The sequence below is a fragment of the Haliotis rufescens genome, unplaced genomic scaffold, assembly GCF_023055435.1.
Source record: "Haliotis rufescens isolate VD_foot unplaced genomic scaffold, xgHalRufe1.0.p SCAF_10, whole genome shotgun sequence".
NCBI lineage: Eukaryota > Metazoa > Mollusca > Gastropoda > Lepetellida > Haliotidae > Haliotis > Haliotis rufescens.
Window position 1 is genome coordinate 14,190,079 of NW_025963780.1, and position 26,823 is coordinate 14,216,901.

The following is a 26,823-nucleotide window of genomic DNA, read 5'->3' on the forward strand; positions in this document are numbered from 1 at the left end:
TTGCAAATTTTGGACATGATAAAGCATATGCGTATGACTAAAATGAGCGAAAAAAGACGATCTTTATGTGCACATACCTAGGACCGAAGTTTTCTAACTTATTGTACTCAATTATAGTACAATTTCTGATATTTTGTCGGCCATAAGTTCAAGTGGACAAAAACGGTCTCTCTCGTATTTATTCTAATTTATTATTATTAGAAACTATATAAATAGCGAACATTAGAAATTTGAATAAATGATTGTTATTCTGGATTTTTGGCGAGTAAAATGATACATTACGTTGCACCCCTATGAGTGATTCTACCCATTGCCATGATATATTGAAGCCACGCCTGACAACTAACGGAAAACTCGCGATGATTTGTAGAATGAAAATAAACACAATTTTGTTATCTTCTCAATTACCTATACCAGTCTGTTACACAAACATATTCATCAGACATCGGCCAAGAGAAAACATCTGCTACACAAACCTATTCATCGGACATTAGCAAAGCCAAACAATCTGTTAAACAAAACTTATTTCTCAGACATCGGCAAAGACGAACAGTCTGTTGCACAAACTTATTTCTCAGACATCGGCAAAGACAAACTATCTGTTGCACAAATTAAACGTATTCATAAGACATTCGCAAAGGCAAACGGTCTGTTACACAAACATTTCTCAGACATCGGCAAAGACAAACTATCTGTTGCACAAACATATTCACAAGGCATTCTTCTGTTACCCAAAACTATTAATCTGACATTGGCATATTAATCCGACATTGATTTTGTCAAAAGAACCTATTAACCAGCCATCGGCAAAGTCAAAGCGTATTCATCAGACACAGGCATGACAAAGAGAGTCTATGGATTCAACCAGGTATGTCAGGTATATCAGGAATTATGAATATATCGAGCACCAAAAGATGGCGAAAGTGACCTTATATCTGAAACCTGAGAAGGCCATTTTGAATAGGTCCTTGTCAGAGTTCTTATGATCATTATGTCTAAACGAGAGTGAGTTTATTTCAGTAAAGAGGCCACAGGCCAATTATACAATATGGATACAGTGGATTACAACAATCCATACATTTGAAAAAACTTTTGTCGTTTCTTAAAAGCAAGAAAAATATATTTAGCTAATTTATTATTAACATGTTCATTTTGGCAAGACATAAGAGTGCAAAATTTATCAAATGAAGGTTGTGAATGGTAATACTTAGGTATAAGACTATTTCGCAGATCTGAGTAAAATTGACATTCAATGCAGAAATGATACTCAGTTTCAATTACACGGACTACACAAAATGGACATAAGCATTTATCTCTAGAAAGACAAAATATTCTACCTTCTTCAACCATAAGGTTATGGCTAGAACAATGAAAAGAACTAAGAGCAAATTGATATACTCTAACAGGTATGGATGTTAAATATCTTTCTAATACAATGCATGGTTTAATTTGTGAATGCATTTTAAGTTTGGAAAATGTTTTTAATTTACTAAACCAAGTTTGCTGATCTATATCTATACATATTTGCCTAAAACAAACAATAAACTTATTTACATTTGGAACATCTTGAGTACACCAGACAGAACCAAAACCATATTATGATAATACTTGTTTTACATGAAAAGCCCAGCATTCAGTACCTTTATCCGCCAAGGACACTTGATAATCATAAACATGTTTCAAAATAGGATTATCAGTATGAAATATCGATCTAGTCCAATATTTAATATTTGTCAAAACGATAAGTGAGGTCATTGCAACAACTGACGTTGGGTCATGGTATGAAGGGAAACATTGCAACGACAAACGGTGGATTATGATATGAAAGGAAACAATGCAAAAACTGACAGTGGGCGATGGTATGAAGGGAAACATTGCAAGAACTGACGGTGGATAATGATATGAAAGGAAACATTGCAACAACTAACGGTGGGCAATGGTATGAAGGTAAACATTTCAACAACTGACGGTGGACCATGGTATGAAGGGGAACACCGCAAGAACTGACGGTGGGCCATGGTATAAAGGCAAACATTGCAACAACTAATGGTGGGCCATGCTAAAAAAGGAATCATTGCAACACCTGACGGTGGGCCATGGTATGAAGGAAAACATTGCAAGAACTGACGGTGGGCCATGGTATGAAGGGAAACATTGCAATAACTGACGGTGGACCATGGTATGAAGGGCAACATTGCAACAACTAACGGTGGGCCATAATATGAGGTGAGGTGAAATTGGGTTTAACGTCGCGTCCAAGATTATTGCACTTATATAGCGACGTGCATGCATGTGTATGTGTGTGTGTGGCTGCTTGTACTAGTCCGGACTGATGCCGATTTATAGTGCTAGCTCACTGAGATACCATGCCGCAGTTTAACATGAATACCCCACTCAGACACAGTATACTGACTCCGAGCCGACCAGTCCTTGTTTTAGCCCCTTAATGCCGAGCGCCAGACAGGGTAACAACAAGTACAATCTTTTAACGTCTTTTTGTATGACGCGGCCCGGGATCGAACCCTGGACCTTCCGCTCTCCGGGCGGACGCTCTACCACAAGACCACGGAGGCGGTCGGCCATAATATGAAGGGAAACATTGCAATAACTGACGGTGGACCATGGTATGAAGGGAAACATTGCAATAACTGACGGTGGACCATGGTATGAAGGGAAACATTGCAATAACTGACGGTGGACCATGGTATGAAGGGAAACATTGCAAGAACTGACGGTGGTCCATGGTATGAAGGGAAACATTGCAACAACTAACGGTGGGCCATGATATGAAGGGAAACATTGCAATAACTGACGGTGGACCATGATATGAAGGGAAACATTGCAATAACTGACGGTGGACCATGTTATGAAGGGAAACATTGCAATAACTGACGGTGGACCATGGTATGAAGGGAAACATTGCAACAACTAACGGTGGGCCATAATATGAAGGGAAACATTGCAACACCTGACGGTGGGCCATGGTATGATGGGAAACAGTGCAACAACTGACAGTGGACCATGGTATGAAGGGAAACATTGCAATAACTGACGGTGGGCCATGGTATGATTGGAAACATTGCAATAACTGACGATGGACCATGGTATGAAGGGAAACATTGCAACAACTAACGGTGGGCCATAATATGAAGGGAAACATTGCAACACCTGACGGTGGGCCATGATATGAAGGGAAACATTGCAATAACTGACGGTGGACCATGGTATGAAGGGAAACATTGCAATAACTGACGGTGGACCATGGTATGAAGGGCAACATTGCAACAACTAACGGTGGGCCGTTATATGAAGGGAAACATTGCAAGAACTGACGGTCGACCGTGGTATGAAGGGAGACATTGCAACAACTAACGGTGGGCCATAATATGAAGGGAAACACCGCAAGAACTGACGGTGGACCATGGTATGAAGGGAAACATTCCAACAACTAACGGTGGGCCATAATATGAAGGGAAACATTGCAAGAACTGACGTTGGGCCATGGTATGAAGGGAAACATTGCAATAACTGACGCTGGACCATGGTATGAAGGGAAACATTGCAACAACTAACGGCGGACCATGATAAAAAGGGAATCATTGCAAGAACTGACGATTGACCATGGTATGAAGGGAAACATTGCAATAACTGACGGTGGGCCATAATATGAAGGGAAACATTGCAATTACTGACGGTGGGCCATGGTATGAAGGGAAACTTTGCAATAACTGACGGTGGACCATAATATGAAGGGAAACATTGCAATAACTGACGGTGGACCATGGTATGAAGGCAAACATTGCAACAACTAATGGTGGGCCATGCTAAAAAAGGAATCATTGCAACACCTGACGGTGGGCCATGGTATGAAGGAAAACATTGCAAGAACTGACGGTGGGCCATGGCATGAAGGGAAACAGTGCAACAACTGACGGTGGACCATGGTATGAAGGGAAACATTGCAAGAACTGACGGTGGTCCATGGTATGAAGGGAAACATTGCAATAACTGACGGTGGACCATGGTATGAAGGGAAACATTGCAAGAACTGACGGTGGTCCATGGTATGAAGGGAAACATTGCAACAACTAACGGTGGGCCATGATATGAAGGGAAACATTGCAATAACTGACGGTGGACCATGATATGAAGGGAAACATTGCAATAACTGACGGTGGACCATGTTATGAAGGGAAACATTGCAATAACTGACGGTGGACCATGGTATGAAGCGAAACATTGCAACAACTAACGGTGGGCCATAATATGAAGGGAAACATTGCAACACCTGACGGTGGGCCATGGTATGATGGGAAACAGTGCAACAACTGACAGTGGACCATGGTATGAAGGGAAACATTGCAATAACTGACGGTGGGCCATGGTATGATTGGAAACATTGCAATAACTGACGATGGACCATGGTATGAAGGGAAACATTGCAACAACTAACGGTGGGCCATAATATGAAGGGAAACATTGCAACACCTGACGGTGGGCCATGATATGAAGGGAAACATTGCAATAACTGACGGTGGACCATGGTATGAAGGGAAACATTGCAATAACTGACGGTGGACCATGGTATGAAGGGCAACATTGCAACAACTAACGGTGGGCCGTTATATGAAGGGAAACATTGCAAGAACTGACGGTCGACCGTGGTATGAAGGGAGACATTGCAACAACTAACGGTGGGCCATAATATGAAGGGAAACACCGCAAGAACTGACGGTGGACCATGGTATGAAGGGAAACATTCCAACAACTAACGGTGGGCCATAATATGAAGGGAAACATTGCAAGAACTGACGTTGGGCCATGGTATGAAGGGAAACATTGCAATAACTGACGCTGGACCATGGTATGAAGGGAAACATTGCAACAACTAACGGCGGACCATGATAAAAAGGGAATCATTGCAAGAACTGACGATTGACCATGGTATGAAGGGAAACATTGCAATAACTGACGGTGGGCCATAATATGAAGGGAAACATTGCAATTACTGACGGTGGGCCATGGTATGAAGGGAAACTTTGCAATAACTGACGGTGGACCATAATATGAAGGGAAACATTGCAATAACTGACGGTGGACCATGGTATGAAGGCAAACATTGCAACAACTAATGGTGGGCCATGCTAAAAAAGGAATCATTGCAACACCTGACGGTGGGCCATGGTATGAAGGAAAACATTGCAAGAACTGACGGTGGGCCATGGCATGAAGGGAAACAGTGCAACAACTGACGGTGGACCATGGTATGAAGGGAAACATTGCAATAACTGACGGTGGACCATGGTATGAAGGGCAACATTGCAACAACTAACGGTGGGCCATAATATGAAGGGAAACATTGCAATAACTGACGGTGGACCATGGTATGAAGGGAAACATTGCAATAACTGACGGTGGACCATGGTATGAAGGGAAACATTGCAATAACTGACGGTGGACCATGGTATGAAGGGAAACATTGCAAGAACTGACGGTGGTCCATGGTATGAAGGGAAACATTGCAACAACTAACGGTGGGCCATGATATGAAGGGAAACATTGCAATAACTGACGGTGGACCATGATATGAAGGGAAACATTGCAATAACTGACGGTGGACCATGTTATGAAGGGAAACATTGCAATAACTGACGGTGGACCATGGTATGAAGGGAAACATTGCAACAACTAACGGTGGGCCATAATATGAAGGGAAACATTGCAACACCTGACGGTGGGCCATGGTATGATGGGAAACAGTGCAACAACTGACAGTGGACCATGGTATGAAGGGAAACATTGCAATAACTGACGGTGGGCCATGGTATGATTGGAAACATTGCAATAACTGACGATGGACCATGGTATGAAGGGAAACATTGCAACAACTAACGGTGGGCCATAATATGAAGGGAAACATTGCAACACCTGACGGTGGGCCATGATATGAAGGGAAACATTGCAATAACTGACGGTGGACCATGGTATGAAGGGAAACATTGCAATAACTGACGGTGGACCATGGTATGAAGGGCAACATTGCAACAACTAACGGTGGGCCGTTATATGAAGGGAAACATTGCAAGAACTGACGGTCGACCGTGGTATGAAGGGAGACATTGCAACAACTAACGGTGGGCCATAATATGAAGGGAAACACCGCAAGAACTGACGGTGGACCATGGTATGAAGGGAAACATTCCAACAACTAACGGTGGGCCATAATATGAAGGGAAACATTGCAAGAACTGACGTTGGGCCATGGTATGAAGGGAAACATTGCAATAACTGACGCTGGACCATGGTATGAAGGGAAACATTGCAACAACTAACGGCGGACCATGATAAAAAGGGAATCATTGCAACACCTGACGATTGACCATGGTATGAAGGGAAACATTGCAATAACTGACGGTGGGCCATAATATGAAGGGAAACATTGCAATTACTGACGGTGGGCCATGGTATGAAGGGAAACTTTGCAATAACTGACGGTGGACCATAATATGAAGGGAAACATTGCAATAACTGACGGTGGACCATGGTATGAAGGGAAACATTGCAAGAACTGACGATGGACCATGGTATGAAGGGAAACCTTGCAACAACTAACGGTGGGCCATAATCTGAAGGGAAACATTGCAACACCTGACGGTGGGCCATGATATGAAGGGAAACATTGCAATAACTGACGGTGGACCATGATATGAAGGGAAACATTGCAATAACTGACGGTGGACCATGGTATGAAGGGAAACATTGCAATAACTGACGGTGGACCATGGTATGAAGGGAAACATTGCAATAACTGACGGTGGACCATGGTATGAAGGGAAACCTTGCAAGAACTGACGGTGGTCCATGGTATGAAGGGAAACATTGCAACAACTAACGGTGGGCCATAATATGAAGGGAAACATTGCAACACCTGACGGTGGGCCATGATATGAAGGGAAACATTGCAGTAACTGACGGTGGACCATGATATGAAGGGAAACATTGCAATAACTGACGGTGGACCATGTTATGAAGGGAAACATTGCAATAACTGACGGTGGACCATGGTATGAAGGGTAACATTGCAATAACTGACGGTGGACCATGGTATGAAGGGAAACATTGCAAGAACTGACGGTGGTCCATGGTATGAAGGGAAACATTGCAACAACTAACGGTGGGCCATAATATGAAGGGAAACATTGCAACAACTAACGGTGGGCCATGATATGAAGGGAAACATTGCAATAACTGACGGTGGACCATGGTATGAAGGGAAACATTGCAATAACTGACGATGGACCATGGTATGAAGGGCAACATTGCAACAACTAACGGTGGGCCATAATATGAAGGGAAACATTGCAACACCTGACGGTGGGCCATGATATGAAGGGAAACATTGCAATAACTGACGGTGGACCATGGTATGAAGGGAAACATTGCAATAACTGACGGTGGACCATGGTATGAAGGGCAAAATTGCAACAACTAACGGTGGGCCGTAATATGAAGGGAAACATTGCAAGAACTGACGGTCGACCGTGGTATGAAGGGAAACATTGCAACAACTAACGGTGGGCCATAATATAAAGGGAAACACCGCAAGAACTGACGGTGGACCATGGTATGAAGGGAAACATTCCAACAACTAACGGTGGGCCATAATATGAAGGGAAACATTGCAAGAACTGACGGTGGTCCATGGTATGAAGGGAAACATTGCAACAACTAACAGCGGACCATGATAAAAAGGGAATCATTGCAACACCTGACGATTGACCATGGTATGAAGGGAAACATTGCAATAACTGACGGTGGGCCATGGTATGAAGGGAAACATTGCAAGAACTGACGGTGGTCCATGGTATGAAGGGAAACATTGCAAGAACTGACGGTGGGCAATGGTATGAAGGGAAACATTGCAACAACTAACGGTGGACCATAATATGAAGGGAAACATTGCAAGAACTGACGGTGGGCCAATGTATGAAGGGAAACATTGCAATAACTGACGGTTGACCATGGTATGAATGGAAACATTGCAACAACTGACGGTGGACCATGGTATGAAGGGAAACATTGCAAGAACTGACGGTGGTCTATGGTATGAAGGGAAACATTGTAACAACTAACGGTGGGCCATGGTATGAAGGGAAACATTGCAAGAACTAACGGTGGGCCAATGTATGATGGGAAACATTGCAATAACTGACGGTGGGCCATGGTATGAAGGGAAACATTGCAAGAACTGACGGTGGTCCATGGTATGAAGGGAAACATTGCAACAACTGACGGTGGGCCAACGTATGAAGGGAAACAACGATATGAATTCAGCAACTGACGGTGGACATGATATTAAGGGAAACATGGCAACAAGTGACGATGAAACATAACATGAAGGGCAGTATTTATACTGATTGTAGACCATGATTTGATTTAAAGATATAAATGCGGGATTTATAGTATCACGTTAGTTCTTCGGGAATGAAGTATGAATGTATGGATTTCAAGACATCTAAATTACAAGTTTAGTAAAATTAGCAATAACATTCAATATGATATGACGCGAAGCATTGCAACACCTGGCGGTTCGACCACGATATGAAGAGAAACATAATAACAATTGATGGTGGACCATTATGTGAACTGGAGCATTTAAAAAATCAGACGGTGGATCAAGATATGAAGTGAATCGTTATAACAATTGACGGTGTACCATTATTTGAAGAGAAGCATCATTAAAAAGAGAGGGTGGACCAACATATGAGGCGAAACATTGCTGCAACTGCCCTCAGTTTAGTCCTTGAAAGCTGTCGTTACGGTAATGTCGGATAAGTCTGCACGGTATGAAGCTTTTGCAACAACTAAACATAGCTAAACACATTTGCTCTGTACGTTTACTTAGAGGTACATGACTTTATTTAGTTACCATTACGTTTTTGCTTCATGTAGACATACAGACAATAGTATTATCATGCAACCTCTTCATAGAATCTCGCATTCACTGAGAGTTCATAAAGTGCACTACAGGCATATGCACCTGATGGTTGGGAGACGAGGAAAAAACTGTAACAGTATATTTAATATTATGTACCTATTGTTACAAAACATAAAACTAGGTAAAGAAGCATTTGTGCAACTTGTATTCTGAGAAAATGCGAACGAGATCTGACAGTGTAATGGTTCAGGAATGTCTTCCTTCATGACTAAAAGAACAAGATATTTGTGGCAATCGCTTCCAGATATTGTATATCGACAACACGCTGAAAACGTACAACACGTACAACAGTATGTGTGAAAATATTTCCAGTGCTGCACATGGTTTGAGAAGAAGCGTTTGCATATACGAAAAGCAAATACTCTACCGGTGTGAGCTGATGTTGGGCGTCTAATCGGACGGCCTGATCGGTGCTCCCTCACCCCGCGGGATCCGGCACCCAGAGAGACCATTTTTTGCAAAGCAACCATTGCCTCTGTTACGTCATAGCGAGAACACAATAGCCGAACCATTCCTCTAAATTACGTGGAATTATATTCTCGTTTTTGCAGAAAATGAGGTAGCCCCCTTTTGCCAAGCGACCTAAGAAATATTGCGATGTGGAGGTTCGCCCTTCCGGAAATGGGTACAATTTCCCATGGGATGAACCTGGCTTTGCAGTAATGCAGTTACACCAGAAGCCTGGCTTCCCCCTCTGAAGGCTGGCATTTCTAACTGTTCCCGCGAAGGTCATGTTGTTGTAAACAGTCGCATTCTAATGGAACGATGTTGAACATTAATGATTTATTCATTAAATATTTATAGAAACATTTCTCTAAGTATGTAATATATAACAAATACGAATAGCGTAATATTTGATCGATGCTGAATAATACGTGATGACATCATGAAAGTTATTCTATGACGACAAGATGATGTAATGCAACAAACCGAAAGCGATGATTTCTCCTTAGCTGTAAACACGAAATTGTAAAGGGCTTCCCCAAATTCTTGTTTGTAAGGCTTTCGCGACTTCCCAAAACATAAAATTGGAATGCAATAATATTTTAATAGGAACGTAAATGCCAAGTCTTTTCACCACAGACACCCTCAACACCTAACACATGTCAATTTGCCTTAACAAATGCACAATAACGATGTATGACACATCGATCCAATATTTCTTCCGAATTTTGACCTGTCACCCGTCAGTGTTATGGTACAAACATATTGTTTTAATAAATTAATCTGGTTTGGTATGTCAATACCGCTCCAGTACAAAGTAATAGAAACAAAATTATATTTATCAAGTAATAATGATACATGTTTGACCATTATACATTAAAACAGAACAAAACCGAGTGGTCAACAGTTTGGTGCAGTTGATGGAAGTATTTTCAATTATAAAGTCATTATCTATAAAATACTTAGTACTTGTCTTAAAGTATGAATTAAATTTTGAGGTATTACTTTAGTACAAATCTACCAGAACGAACGATGTACATATGGACGGAATTCAAAATATCTAAATTGGCAGATTGTGTATAATTTCAATTCCAATAAAGCCATGAATCTAAACTGTAACCTTTCAAATAGAAAAATGAATCTTTTCTTAAAATATTGTAGATAGGGCGTGTGAAAGAATAATGCAGTATTTCTTTAAATCCAGAAGAGCATAATTCGTGGTCTGAGATGTGTCTTTCGAGCCGATGGACGTTTAATTAGCCATAACCGAGTCTGAGACGAAAATGGATTATCTGACGGAATCTGGTACCATGGTTTAAGTTAATGTGTTTGTGACAGACGCCACCGGTGAGGCAGGGTACTCTCACCAATGAACACCTTGTGTCATCACTATTTGATAGTGATTCAGAAACAAATGCTCATGCTATAGCCGGAATCGTACACTGGCCTCTGCTTTTAGGAGAGATGTCTTATGAATATGAAAATGGTTTTGTCGCTTTTATTCAATAGTGTACAGTGAACAGCATTAGAAGAGCATTTTTTGTGGCTTGCGATAATACACTGATCCTATGGCATTCTTGGAATACACAGGCACAGCAGTGGTTTCTGTTTCGCTGAACAAGGAATACCACCCTCTCTCAAGTGCTGCTGTACAGTCGTACCTCCACCACATAAAAGAGAAATCCCATATGCTCCAGCACTTCAACAATGTTTTTGACTCTAATAACCCATTAACATCCCGTTAAAAGATAAACTCACTTTCAGCGTATAGACCTCAAGGAATCCTGCATGTTACCCTTATCACTTTGAACTAAATCAAGTACACTTCTCTTACGCTATATGCCAGTCTGCGTTATCACATATACTACTGTTTTTTTATTGTTTTCTTTGTTTTTTTTGTTTCACTGTTTAAAGTTGACATACATGGTAAGATGTACTAATCTGTGAAAATTGTGCTAAAATTCTTCAGAATGAATGTTAATTGTGTCTCTGGTGTCCACAATAGCCACAGCGTTACCAATTTCCTTAACTGTGTGTTTCTTGTGTTCCTGTCGTCACTTAAAAGTGAGACAATTGGCATACCCTAAGGTAACACAAGGCCACGTTTGTCGGAAAACTTCAAAGTGATACACTCTGAAAACTGCAAGGTGATTCAATCGGCAAGTTTCAAAGTGGCACAGTCTGCAAACTTCAAGGGGATACAGTCGGTAAACTTCAAAGTAATACAGTCTGCAAACTTCAACTTGACACAATTACCAAACTTTGTAAGCAAACTTTAAGGTGACACAGTCGGCAAGCTTCAAGGCGATATAGTCTGCAAACTTCAAGGTGACACAGTTACCAAATTTAGTAAGCAAACTTCAAGGTGACAGGGTCGGTAAGCTTCAAGGTGATACAGTCGGCAAACTTCAAGGTGACACGGTCGGCAAACTTCAAGATGACACGGTCGGCAAACTTCACGGTGACACAGTCGGCAAGCTTCAAGGTGACACAGCAAACCTAGTCGGCGAACTTCAAAGTAATACAGTCTGCAAACTTCAACTTGACACAATTACCAAATTTTGTAAGCAAACTTTAAGGTGACACAGTCGGCAAGCTTCAAGGCGATACAGTCTGCAAACTTCAAGGTGACACAGTTACCAAATTTAGTAAGCAAACTTCAAGGTGACAGGGTCGGTAAGCTTCAAGGTGATACAGTCGGCAAACTTCAAGGTGACACGGTCGGCAAACTTCACGGTGACACAGTCGGCAAGCTTCAAGGTGACACAGCAAACCTAGTCGGCGAACTTCAAAGTAATACAGTCTGCAAACTTCAACTTGACACAATTACCAAATTTTGTAAGCAAACTTTAAGGTGACACAGTCGGCAAGCTTCAAGGCGATACAGTCTGCAAACTTCAAGGTGACACAGTTACCAAATTTAGTAAGCAAACTTCAAGGTGACAGGGTCGGTAAGCTTCAAGGTGATACAGTCGGCAAACTTCAAGGTGACACGGTCGGCAAACTTCAAGGTGACACGGTCGGCAAACTTCACGGTGACACAGTCGGCAAGCTTCAAGGTGACATAGCAAACCTAGTCGGCGAATTTCAAAGTAATACAGTCTGCAAACTTCAACTTGACACAATTACCAAATTTTGTAAGCAAACTTTAAGGTGACACAGTCGGCAAGCTTCAAGGCGATACAGTCTGCAAACTTCAAGGTGACACAGTTACCAAATTTAGTAAGCAAACTTCAAGGTGACACGGTCGGTAAGCTTCAAGGTGATACAGTCGGCAAACTTCAAGGTGACACGGTCGGCAAACTTCAAGGTGACACGGTCGGCAAACTTCACGGTGACACAGTCGGCAAGCTTCAAGGTGACACAGCAAACCTAGTCGGCGAACTTCAAAGTAATACATTCTGCAAACTTCAACTTGACACAATTACCAAATTTTGTAAGCAAACTTTAAGGTGACACAGTCGGCAAGCTTCAAGGCGATACAGTCTGCAAACTTCAAGGTGACACAGTTACCAAATTTAGTAAGCAAACTTCAAGGTGACACGGTCGGTAAGCTTCAAGGTGATACAGTCGGCAAACTTCACGGTGACACAGTCGGCAAGCTTCAAGGTGACACAGCAAACCTAGTCGGCGAACTTCAAAGTAATACAGTCTGCAAACTTCAACTTGACACAATTACCAAATTTTGTAAGCAAACTTTAAGGTGACACAGTCGGCAAGCTTCAAGGCGATACAGTCTGCAAACTTCAAGGTGACACAGTTACCAAATTTAGTAAGCAAACTTCAAGGTGACAGGGTCGGTAAGCTTCAAGGTGATACAGTCGGCAAACTTCAAGGTGACACGGTCGGCAAACTTCAAGGTGACACGGTCGGCAAACTTCACGGTGACACAGTCGGCAAGCTTCAAGGTGACACAGCAAACCTAGTCGGCGAACTTCAAAGTAATACAGTCTGCAAACTTCAACTTGACACAATTACCAAATTTTGTAAGCAAACTTTAAGGTGACACAGTCGGCAAGCTTCAAGGCGACACAGTCTGCAAACTTCAAGGTGATACAGCCGGCAAGCTTCACGGTGATACAGTCGGCAAACTTTTAGGTGACACAGTCGGCAAACTTCAAGGTGACACAGTCGGCAAACTTCACGGTGATACAGTCGGCAAGTTTCAAGGTGACACAGTCGGCAAACTTCAAGGTGACACAGTCGGCAAACTTCAAGGTTACACGTCGGCAAACTTCAAGGTTACACGGTCGGCAAACTTCACGGTGACACAGTCGGCAAGCTTCAAGGTGACACTGCAAACCTAGTCGGCAAACTTCAAAGTACTTCCCAGTTACCAAATTTAGTAAGCAAACTTTAAGGTGACACAGTCGGCAAGCTTCACGGTGATACAGTTGGCACGCTTCAAGGCGACACAGTCTGCAAACTTCAAGGAGACACAGTCTGCAAACTTCACGGTGACACAGCCGGCAAGCTTCATGGTGATACAGTCGGCAGACTTCAAGGTGACACAGTCGGCAAACTTCACGGTTATACAGCCGGCAAGTTTCAAGGTGACACAGTCGGCAAACTTCAACTTGACACGGTCGGCAAACTTCACGGTGACACAGTCGGCAAACTTCAAGGTGACACAGAAAACCCAGTCGGCGAACTTCAAAGTAATACAGTCTGCAAACTTCAACTTGACAAAGTTACCAAATTTAGAAAGCAAACTTTAAGGTGACACAGTCGGCAAGCTTCTCGGTGATACAGCCGGCAAACTTCAAGGTGATACAGTCGGCAAGCATCACGGTGATACAGTCGGCAACCTTCAAGGTGAAACAGTCGGCATGTATTCTTCTCTGTGACGTTGCTGTTTGATCTTTATTTTGACAAAAAGGCTCAGTCTGGATGCCAGGACATACTGACACATAAAAGGTTAGTTAGTAATAAGTGTCTCCGTCACACTGACATGTGAAGAGCCGTAGACATGATATCTTGACTAGAAGTAAACAGTCACTGTTAGTTGAGATGGGTGGGACATATTTGTTGATGGTATTCTCCACTAGGATTGCTAATCCCCCTGATCTTGTGTTAGTTGATCTGTTCTTTGTGTTGGCTGAATAGTGAATTATTTTTAAAGTGTCACAGTCATCCAATGTAGTCTCAGCAAGGAGAATAATGTTTGCTGATTTGATGAACTGGATAAAGTCAGAATTAATAAATTTACTTATTAAACCCCGCATATTACTAAATGAGAAAATTAGTTGTAGGGACCTAAAACTTTCTAGACCATCCTATTTGGTAGTTGTACTAGGTCCGTGTCTGTCTGCTAGGGCTTGTAGGGGTCAGGGCTAATGGGAGTCAGGCTTGTGGGTGCTGGTCTGTCCCTCGAGAGAGAGAGAGAGGGGAAGTCATTGTCAGCACATTTCTCCACACTCTTCTCTTCCAACACATACTTGAAGTCTTTTCGGTGATACTTCAGCTTTAGTGGGCTCCTATGATACTGTTTCAGAGGCAAAACGTAACCTACAGCTATGTCATGTGTAGCTAGGTCGGTACGACCATGTACATCCAGAAAGAAATGGATATACTTAATATTAATATGAATTAATATTAGAATTAATATGACAACTGTCACTGTTGTTCAGGAGTAAGGAGAGCTATTTACACATTAAGATTGTTCAACATCTCAGAATTGTTAATCCTAGGGATAGCCTTGTCATCCAAATCATCAAACTTCCAAAGCCCTTGGTACATTCAGAAATGCACTCATTTGATACAGATTCAACGGGAGAGACACCAGCAATACTTTTGGTTTCACCTGTCGTGATTTGCCTTTCTCATTGTCAAATGACACAACCGTTTATGTTTTATCAATCACTTAAGGACCATAGTATCTAGCCCACAAAGGTTGATTCAGGACGGGTAACAACACTAAAACCCTATCGCCAGGACTGAATTTTTAATATTTGAAATTTTTGTCACAGTTGCCTTTCATAGTTTGATACATTAAGCCATTTCACGTTCAAGTGCTTAAGTGGCCCCTGAACCATTGTGACCAAAGACAATATCATAGGGACTGAACCCTAATGATTCCTGAACTGACTCCAAAGCTGCAAACAACAAAAAAGGAAAGTCTTACTCCAACTCCTTCTCATTGTCAAATCAGTACATTCTCATAATAATAGTCTAATAACTCTCTCCAACACCAAACTGACAAGCCAAAGGATTACCGTGGCTTAAATTCATTACCGGCTTTCGAAATCTTTAATAAACCAAATTGTGGTGAAAACCGTTCCACCTCAATCTCTCTCCTCTATGTCTTTGTGAAATCATCATCTCTTTCTTCTTAAAATTCTCTCTGTCTATTTTCTCTTTTTTTTTCTTTTTTTTTCTTTTTAGGGGGTTAGTTTTAACTTGTTTCCTTCCAAAAAAACTTTCCGCAGCAAGTTTAATTTTACTTTTTCTAATTGAAGGCTTACTATCAAGGCTATAATATTTAGCAAAGGTTAACAAATCTGATTTCTTCAAAACCCTGATTTTCCCCTCACTCAAAGACTCAACATTGAACGCAAGATTACAGATACTGATTTCACAATAACCCCGTGTAACGCAATGAGACCAGAATGAACACTTGCAAATTTAGCTCTAAAATGGTTTGTTTACGGACAATATTGTTTATCTAGAAATAGTATCTAGCTCTAAATATCTTGGTGTTCTTTTATCCTCTTCTGGTTCATGGTAGTTACCCCAAAACGTTGGCGCAACAAGGTTAGAAAGTTATCCAAATATTGCAATGTAAATGTTTTACTTTTCAAAAACTTCCCATAAGTATACAGCTTTATATTTTTCGATTAAAATCATGCCAATTTTATTACATGGATCTCAGTTATTGGGTACCTCCCATCCCCAGATGTTGATACAATTCATGACAGTTTTTGTGAATTAATATTGGTCTTAAACGGCAAAGCCCGAATAAAGTGGCAAGAAGCGAGATTGGGAGATGTTCTACGAAGGTTTTTCACTGAATAATAACTTACCAAGATGCAAGTGTTTCGCCCAAATTCAAATAGTATTCTTACGTATGCATGCCACTTCTATGGGGTGGGTTGTGTGCTAGGTTTATGATGTTTAAAGCTTCTTATATAAGAATAGTTTTGGAGAAGTTTGGCTCCATCAACGGGTAGGCTATGTTTATTTATTTATTGACCAATTTGTAAAACGCTGTAAATATATTGATGAACAATAATATTACATCTTCTCGAAGGTAAAATATTTATTGACAAAAAACTGTATTTAAGATTATATTTATTGCACTTACAATATGATTTATCTTGAAGCTTTAGCTAAATTTAGTCATCTTATCATACTTCAATGATAGAAATGGATCGACAGTATAATATTAACATAAATTTAAGATTGTGTCCATTTTGTATGATATCAATAGTAGAATCCGAGTACCGTTTTTGCTCCAGTGAACATTCTATTCAGGTTTAGAGAGTGTATTTTACCAAAGTATTATTGTGTCCCTCCAGCAAAAACTTAAAGTGCTATTCTCCAGCTCAAACACGTCTTCGCTTAACAGTCTAGTATATACAATTTTAGCCATTAAGAAATGCAACAGATAAAATTTTAAGATATCATTGATTATCATAAGTAGTAATACTGTATTTTACTCTGATACTCAGAGAGAGGGAGAGAGAGAGAGAGAGAGAGAGAGAGAGAGAGAGAGAGAGAGTGTGTGTGTGTGTGTGTGTGTGTGTGTGTGTGTGTGTGTGTGTGTGTGTGTGTGTGTCCTCATAACGGAATGTACAATGCAACAAACGTTTTCAAAACTGCCCTTGACAAGTCAATTAGAAACAGACCAAATCGAAAAGGGCTCGAATCACATTGTGGTCGCTCTTAGGTACAGCCAACCCTCTAGAAATTGAGAAATTAAGCGTTTTGAATTTTCGAAACTTTCCCAATCAGACACTTCTGGAAAGACCAAGTCTGACGTGTTTATCCACATGACAAGGGCACATAACTCTAGTTCCAGTACAAAACTATTCTCTAAAGTTCAACTCTCGGCTGTTGACTGCTGTTCAAATGAGGCCACAACAGCAGTGTCCATTTTTACAAGCGGTTCACATTATACTTACACATAACACCCTCCCCTTCAACAGAAGAGAGTTTGAATGCAGTGAACTGACAACTTGAAGCAGAAAATTTACACACTCAATTAAAAAAACCTAACATACATGCTCCCTACAAAACTGCATTTGTGTTCTGTAGGGATAATCTGTTGGGGTGTATACATATAATCATGCGCTCGCGTTATTTCTTCTTATACCGTAATGTACACATATCTAAGGTTGAACTGAAGGCCGTGGGTCTACGCATACTCACTCACTAGTTAGTTACATTCCACAGACACACACATTTTGCAGTGGGATTGGTGCCTCTCATTCCGGGCCGGGTCAAGGCTGGGCTTACAAAGTTGCTGCCGATTCGAAAAATGTTTAAAAGGTAGGTGGGACGTAAACAAGTGGAAGCAAAGCGAGAAATGTTTATCTGTGGGAACGTGTCTTCCAGCTTCATTTCGTGTGCATTGTTTTTCATGTAACCCAGTGTGCCTCACCTGGCCGTCATGTATATAGGTTTCGGTGCCAAGTGTACGTCATAATTTACTGTCTTGTCTGTCACCAGCGTCTCAAGACATAGTGTCCAAACTTGTTGTGTATACATGAGTCTCCAAGTCTGTCAACTGTGTGTCTGAACTTGTTGCGTATACATGAGTGTCCAAGACTGTAAACTGTGGGTCAAACGTGTTGTGTATACATGAGTCTCCGTGTCTGACAACTGTGTGTCTAAACTTGTTGCGTATACATGAGTGTCCAAGACTGTCAACTGTGGGTCAAACGTGTTCTGTATACATGAGTATCCAAGTCTGTAAACTGTGGGTCAAACTTGTTGCGTATACATGAGTCTCCCTGTCTGTCAAATGTGTGTCTAAACTTGTTGCGTATACATGAGTCTCCATGTCTGTCAACTGTGGGTCTAAATTTGTTGTGTATACACGAGTCTCCTTGTCTGCCAATTATATCCAAACTTGTTGCGTATACATGAGTCTCCAAGTCTGTCAACTGTGTGTCTAAACTTGTTGCGTATACATGAGTCTCCAAGTCTGTCAACTGTAGGTCAAACTTCTTGTGTATACATGAGTCTCCAAGTCTGTCAACTGTGTGTCTAAACTTTTTGCGTCTCAATGAGTCTCCAAGTCTATCAACTGTGGGTCAAACATGTTGTGTATACATGAGTCTCCCTGTCTGACAACTGTGTGTCTAAACTTGTTGTGTATACATGAGTCACCAAGTCTATCAACTGTGGGTCAAACTTTTTGTGTATACATGAGTCTCCGTGTCTCACAACTGTGTGTCTAAACTTGTTGTGTATACATGAGCCTCCGTGTCCGTAAACTGTGTGTCTAAACTTGTTGTGTATACATGAGTCTCCGTGTTTGTCAACTGTGTGTCTAAACTTGTTGTGAATACATGAGTCTCCGTGTCTGTCAACTGTGGGTCAAACTTGTTGTGTATACATGAGTCTCCGTGTCTGTCAACTGTGTGTCTAAATTATTGTGTATACATGAGTCTCCAAATCTGTCAACTGTGTGTCTAAACTTGTTGTGAATACATGAGTATCCAAGTCTGTCAACTGTAGGTCAAACGTGTTGTGTATACATGAGTCTCCGTGTCTGTCAACTGTGTGTCTAAACTTGTTGCGTATACATGAGTCTCCGTGTCTGACAACTGTGTGTCTAAATTATTGTGTATACATGAGTCTCCAAATCTGTCAACTGTGTGTCTAAACTTGTTGTGTATACATGAGTCTCCGTGTCTGTCAACTGTAGGTCAAACGTGTTGTGTATACATGAGTCTCCGTGTCTGACAACTGTGTGTCTAAACTTGTTGCGTATACATGAGTGTCCAAGACTGTAAACTGTGGGTCAAACTTGTTGCGTATACATGAGTCTCCCTGTCTGTCAAATGTGTGTCTAAACTTGTTGCGTATACATGAGTCTCCATGTCTGTCAACTGTGGGTCTAAATTTGTTGTGTATACACGAGTCTCCTTGTCTGCCAATTATATCCAAACTTGTTGCGTATACATGAGTCTCCAAGTCTGTCAACTGTGTGTCTAAACTTGTTGCGTATACATGAGTCTCCAAGTCTGTCAACTGTAGGTCAAACTTCTTGTGTATACATGAGTCTCCAAGTCTGTCAACTGTGTGTCTAAACTTTTTGCGTCTCAATGAGTCTCCAAGTCTATCAACTGTGTGTCAAACATGTTGTGTATACATGAGTCTCCGTGTCTGACAACTGTGTGTCTAAACTTGTTGTGTATACATGAGTCACCAAGTCTATCAACTGTGGGTCTAAACTTGTTGTGTATACATGAGTCTCCGTGTCTGACAACTGTGTGTCTAAACTTGTTGTGTATACATGAGTCTCCGTGTCTGACAACTGTGTGTCTAAACATGTTGTGTATACATGAGCCTCCGTGTCTGTAAACTGTGTGTCTAAACTTCTTGTGTATACATGAGTCTCCAAATCTGTCAACTGTGTGTCTAAACTTGTTGTGAATACATGAGTCTCCAAGTCTGTCAACTGTGGGTCAAACTTGTTGTGTATACATGAGTCTCCGTGTCTGTCAACTGTGGGTCAAACTTGTTGTGTATACATGAGTCTCCGTGTCTGTCAACTGTGGGTCAAACTTGTTGTGTATACATGAGTCTCCGTGTCTGTCAACTGTGGATCAAACTTGTTGTGTATACATGAGTCTCCAAGTCTGTCAACTGTGTGTCTAAACTTGTTGTGTATACATGAGTCTCCGTGTCTGTCAACTGTGGGTCAAACTTATTGTGTATACATGAGTCTCCGTGTCTGTCAACTGTGGGTCAAACTTGTTGTGTATACATGAGTCTCCGTGTCTGTCAACTGTGGGTCAAACTTGTTGTGTATACATGAGTCTCCAAGTCTGTCAACTGTGGGTCTAAATTATTGTGTATACATCAGTCTCCAAGTCTGTCAACTGTGTGTCTAAACTTGTTATGTATACATGAGTCTCCGTGTCTGTCAACTGTAGGTCAAACTTGTTGTGTATACATGCGTCTCCGTGTCTGTCAACTGTGTGTCTAAACTTGTTGTGTATACATGAGTCACCGTGTCTACCAAATATATTCAAACTTGTTGCGTATATATGAGTCTCCGTGTCGGTCAACTGTGTGTCTAAACTTGTTGTGTATACATGAGTCTCCGTGTCTGTCAACTGTGGGTCAAACTTGTTGCGTATACATGAGTCTCCGTGTCGGTCAACTGTGTGTCTAAACTTGTTGTGTATACATGAGTCTCCCTTTCTGTCAACTGTGTGTCTAAATTTGTTGTGTATACATGAGTCTCCGTGTCTGTCAACTGTGGGTCAAACTTGTTGTGTATACATGAGTCTCCGTGTCTGTCAACTGTGTGTCTAAACTTGATGTGAATACATGAGTCTCCGTGTCTGTCAACTGTGGGTCAAACTTGTTGTGTATACATGAGTCTCCGTGTCTGTCAACTGTGGGTCTAAACTTGTTGTGTATACATGAGTCTCCAAGTCTGTCAACTGTGTGTCTAAATTATTGTGTATACATGAGTCTCCAAATCTGTCAGCTGTGTGTCTAAACTTGTTGTGAATACATGAGTCTCCGTGTCTGTCAACTGTAGGTCAAACGTGTTGTGTATACATGAGTCTCCGTGTCTGTCAACTGTGTGTCTAAACTTGTTGTGTATACATGAGTCTCAAAGTCTGTCAACTGTGTGTCTAAATTATTGTGTATACATGAGTCTCCAAATCTGTCAACTGTGTGTCTAAACTTGTTGTGTATACATGAGTCTCCGTGTCTGTCAACTGTAGGTCAAACTTGTTGTGTATACATGAGTCTCCGTGTCTGACAACTGTGTGTCTAAATTTGTTGTGTATACATGAGTCTCCGTGTCTGTCAACTGTGTGTCTAAATTATTGTGTATACATGAGTCTCCAAATCTGTCAACTGTGTGTCTAAACTTGTTGTGTATACATGAGTCTCCGTGTCTGTCAACTGTAGGTCAAACGTGTTGTGTATACATGAGTCTCCGTGTCTGACAACTGTGTGTCTAAACTTGTTGTGTATACATGAGTCTCCGTGTCTGTCAACTGTGGGTCTAAACTTGTTGTGAATACATGAGTCTCCGTGTCTGTCAACTGTGGGTCAAACTTGTTGTGTATACATGAGTCTCCATTTCTATACATCTCTGGCAACCGTGTGTCCAATCTTGTTGCGTATACATCCGTGTAGAGTCTGCAGGTAGTAAGTAGTAAATGTAGGTAGGAAGTTGTGTCTGCAGGTAGTAAGTTGTATCTGCAGGTAGTAAGTAGTGTCTGCAGGTAGTAAGTTGTGTCTGCAGGTAGTAAGTAGTAAATGAAGGTAGAAAGTTGTGTCTGCAGGTTGTAAGTAGTGTCTGCAGGTAGTAAGTTGTGTCTGCAGGTAGTAAGTAGTAAATGTAGGTAGAAAGTTGTGTCTGCAGGTAGTAAGTTGTATCTGCAGGTATTAAGTAGTAAATGTAGGTAGAAAGTTGTGTCTGCAGGTTGTAAGTAGTAAATGTAGGTAGAAAGTTGTGTCTGCAGGTAGTAAGTTGTATCTGCAGGTATTAAGTAGTGTCTGCAGGTAGTAAGTTGCATCTGCAGGTAGTTAGTAGTGTCTGCAGGTAACAAGTAGTGTCTGCAGATAGTAAGACGTGGAGGCAGGAAGTAAGTAGTGTCTGCAGGTAGTAAATTGTGTCTGCATGTAGCAAGTAGTGTTTGCAGGTTGTAAGTAGTGTCTGCAGGCCGTAAGTAATGTTTGCAGGTAGAAAATTGTGTCTGCAGGTAGAAAGTAATGTCTGCAGGTAGTAAGTTGTGTCTCCAGGCAGTAAAAAATGTCTGCAGGTAGTCAAGTGTGTTTGCAGGTAGTAAGAAGTGTCTGCAGGTTGTGAGTAGTGTCTGAGGTTGTGGGTAGTGTCTACAGGGTAGTATGTAATTTATGAAGGTAGAAAGTTGTGTCTGCAGGTTGTGAGTAGTGTCTGCAGGTTGTGAGTAGTGTCTGCAGGTAGTAAGTTGTGTCTGCAGGTAGTAACTAGTGTCTGCAGGTAGTAAGTTGTGTCTGCAGGTACTAAGTTGTGTTTGTAGGTAGTAAGTTGTGTCTCCGGGTAGTAAGTTGTGTCTGCAGGTAGTAAGTTGTGTCTGTAGGTACTGAGTAGTGAATGTAGATGGTAAATTATATCGGAAGGTAGTAAGTTGTGTGCAGGAAGTAAGTTGTGTCTGCAGGTAGTAAGTTGTGTCTGCAGGTAGTAAGTTGTGTCTGTAGGTACTGAGTAGTGAATGTAGATGGTAAATTATGTCAGCAGGTAATAAGTAGTGTGCAGGTAGTAAGTAGTGCCTGCAGGTAGTAAGTAGTGGATGTAGGTGGTAAGTTGTGTCTACAGACAGTACGTAGTGTCTGCAGGTAGTAAGTTGTGTCTTCAGACAGTATGTAGTGTCTGCAGGAAGTAAGTAGTGTCTGCAGGTAGTAAGTTGTGTCTGTAGGTACTGAGTAGTGAATGTAGATGGTAAATTATGTCAGCAGGTAATAAGTAGTGTGCAGATAGTAAGTAGTGCCTGCAGGTAGTAAGTAGTGGATGTAGGTGGTAAGTTGTGTCTACAGACAGTACGTAGTGTCTGCAGGTAGTAAGTTGTGTCTTCAGACAGTATGTAGTGTCTGCAGGAAGTAAGTAGTGTCTGCAGGTAGTAAGTTGTGTCTGTAGTTACTGAGTAGTGCATGTAAGTGGTAAATTATGCCTGCAGGTAGTAAGTTGTGTCTGCAGGTACTGATGAGTAAATGTTGGTAGTAAGTTGTGTCTGCAGACAGTAAGTAGTGTATGCAGTAAGTAAGGTGTGACTGCAGGTAGTAAGTTGTGTCTGTAGTTACTGAGTAGTGCATGTAAGTGGTAAATTATGCCTGCAGGTAGTAAGTTGTGTCTGCAGGTACTGATGAGTAAATGTTGGTAGTAAGTTGTGTCTGCAGGTAGTTAGTTGTGTCTGCAGGTAGTAAGTTGTGTCTGCAGATAGTAAGTAGTGCCTGCAGGTAGTAAGTAGTGTCTGCAGATAGTAAGTAGTGCCTGCAGGTAGTAAGTTGTGTCTGCAGATAGTAAGTAGTGCCTGCAGGTAATAAGTTGTGTCTGCAGATAGTAAGTAGTGCCTGCAGGTAGTAAGTAGTGTCTGCAGATAGTAAGTAGTGCCTGCAGGTAGTAAGTTGTGTCTGCAGATAGTAAGTAGTGCCTGCAGGTAGTAAGTAGTGTCTGCAGATAGTAAGTAGTGCCTGCAGGTAGTAAGTAGTGGATGTAGGTGGTAAGTTGTGTCTACAGACAGTAAGTAGGGTCTGTAGGTAGTAAGTTGTGTCTTCAGACAGTATGTAGTGTCTGCAGGAAGTAAGTAGTGTCTGCAGGTAGTAAGTTGTGTCTGTAGTTACTGAGTAGTGCATGTAAGTGGTAAATTATGCCTGCAGTAGTAAGTTGTGTCTGCAGGTACTGATGAGTAAATGTTGGTAGTAAGTTGTGTCTGCAGACAGTAAGTAGTGTATGCAGTAAGTAAGGTGTGACTGCAGGTAGTAAGTTGTGTCTGTAGTTACTGAGTAGTGCATGTTAGTGGTAAATTATGCCTGCAGGTAGTAAGTTGTGTCTGCAGGTACTGATGAGTAAATGTTGCTAGTAAGTTGTGTCTGCAGGTAGTAAGTTGTGTCTGCAGGTAGTAAGTTGTGTCTGTAGTTACTGAGTAGTGCATGTAAGTGGTGAATTATGCCTGCAGGTAGTAAGTTGTGTCTGCAGGTACTGATGAGTAAATGTTGGTAGTAAGTTGTCCCTACAGACAGTATGTAGTGTCTGCAGGAAGTAAGGTGTGTCTGCAGGTAATAAGTTGTGTCTGTAGTTACTGAGTAGTGCATGTTAGTGGTAAATTATGCCTGCAGGTAGTAAGTTGTGTCTGCAGGTACTGATGAGTAAATGTTGGTAGTAAGTTGTGTCTGCAGGTAGTAAGTTGTGTCTGCAGGTAGTAAGTTGTGTCTGCAGATAGTAAGTAGTGCCTGCAGGTGGTACGTAGTGTCTGCAGATAGTAAGTAGTGCCTGCAGGTAGTAAGTTGTGTCTGCAGATAGTAAGTAGTGCCTGCAGGTAATAAGTTGTGTCTGCAGATAGTAAGTAGTGCCTGCAGGTAGTAAGTAGTGTCTGCAGATAGTAAGTAGTGCCTGCAGGTAGTAAGTTGTGTCTGCAGATAGTAAGTAGTGCCTGCAGGTAGTAAGTAGTGTCTGCAGATAGTAAGTAGTGCCTGCAGGTAGTAAGTAGTGGATGTAGGTGGTAAGTTGTGTCTACAGACAGTAAGTAGGGTCTGTAGGTAGTAAGTTGTGTCTTCAGACAGTATGTAGTGTCTGCAGGAAGTAAGTAGTGTCTGCAGGTAGTAAGTTGTGTCTGTAGTTACTGAGTAGTGCATGTAAGTGGTAAATTATGCCTGCAGGTAGTAAGTTGTGTCTGCAGGTACTGATGAGTAAATGTTGGTAGTAAGTTGTGTCTGCAGGTAGTAAGTTGTGTCTGCAGGTAGTAAGTTGTGTCTGTAGTTACTGAGTAGTGCATGTAAGTGGTGAATTATGCCTGCAGGTAGTAAGTTGTGTCTGCAGGTACTGATGAGTAAATGTTGGTAGTAAGTTGTCCCTACAGACAGTATGTAGTGTCTGCAGGAAGTAAGGTGTGTCTGCAGGTAATAAGTTGTGTCTGTAGTTACTGAGTAGTGCATGTTAGTGGTAAATTATGCCTGCAGGTAGTAAGTTGTGTCTGCAGGTAATGATGAGTAAATGTTGGTAGTAAGTAGTGTCTGCAGGTAGTAAGTTGTGTCTGCAGGTAGTAAGTTGTGTCTGCAGGTAGTAAGTTGTGTCTGCAGGTGGTAAGTTGTGTCTGCAGATAGAACGTTCTGTCTGCAGATAGTAAGTAGTGTTTGCAGATAGTAATTAGAGTTGCAGGTAGTAAGTTGTAGAACGTTCTGTCTGCAGGTAGAAAGTGGCGAATGCAGGTAGTATCTGGTGCCTGGTGGAGAAACCTAGTGATAATTGAGAGTCTGTGCATCTTCTTGCATTGTCCATGTTGCAAGGAGGAATATGACCACAAGGGAATTCATTTCTACGGACCAGATCCAGTAACTACAAGGTCTAGTGTACGCCTACATGCACATACTACTGCAGATAAGCCGTCCGTTTTTGTCAAATCTTTTTATGTGGAATCTTTCTTCGAATAAACAAATGGATTGCGCCTTTAACAGTTCATAATTGGGTTGTTGGCGCGTAGAATTGATTCGATACTCATAAACTATAGATCGAAGGTATGTACGCACGGCCAAGGTGACCTTGAATAGCTGCCTCTGGTTCGTCTTAGATAGACCAAGAGTAGATATAAAAGCTTATCAGATGATGGGTAGCTAATCTGAATAATTAAACAGGAGGGACTTAATATTTTGGCATGTTTCATTGAATGAGAGCGGACCTTGAAGTTACACAGACACATCATAAATATAGCAAGACTTCCTGTCTAATGTCTTCGTTCCCGTTTCAATATACTAAGTAGCTGTTGTTAAAGGAGATATTTCCTGAAACGCAAAATGTGGCATCATATTAATAGATTACAAGATGCTTCCGAGTAATACCATGAAGCATCCAGATAATACCAGACAAAGACCAACGCATCACGTGTTGAACCAGCCAATAAAACAAACAACAAAGGAACAGTCAGAGTTGATGAACACCCAATGATAACATTGAGTCCAGTGTACAGGGCTACCACCTGGCTACACAGTGCGCATGACAAAGCAGTTGGGGAAAATAAGCCACACATATGCACACGCGAATTCCATATTAGGGAAGATATGGCATTATAAGAAGTTTTATGCAGAAATAGGGAGTGTGTGAGATTCTTACCTTGTCCGTGTGTTGCTAGAGGCCCACGGGAGTGGGAGGACCATGAGTATGTTGAAACAACCAAACAATAATAAAACAGGCGATTACTAAATTATGTTTAAATAGGCAGCATGGCGCAGTCCAATAAAGGGTGATTCCCACTGTCTGGGTGCTAGAGGTTATATTTAGCCGGATTGTGTAGCCAGGCGCTGGACGAGGCCCCCAGTAAAACACTGAAGCAGAGAACATTCACTTCTCTACACGCTAACGCAGCTCGACATTTCTTTTCACTCTAACACTGCAGATTTGATTCCGCTGGGCAGGAAAACTTGGGTCAAATGATAATTTGCATGTCATTCTCTAAACTTCCTTTGCAAAATGTAAAATAATTATAACA

At 41.5% G+C, this 26,823-nt stretch overlaps 1 protein-coding gene across 2 annotated transcripts in view; it reads right to left on the reverse strand.

The window, feature by feature from the left end:
- Window positions 1-26,590, reverse strand: part of LOC124112108 (inhibin beta A chain-like) — a 69,677-nt gene extending 43,087 nt beyond the window's left edge. The window contains exon 1 of one of the 2 annotated variants that reach the window (XM_046472074.2): window positions 26,448-26,590. The gene's annotated coding sequence lies outside the window, so the exon portion shown is untranslated. Of the gene's footprint in view, window positions 1-9,365; window positions 9,492-26,447 lie in introns of those variants that run through there. The other variant, XM_046472075.2, reaches the window with a different exon arrangement.
- Between the last annotated feature and the right edge of the window lie 233 nt (window positions 26,591-26,823).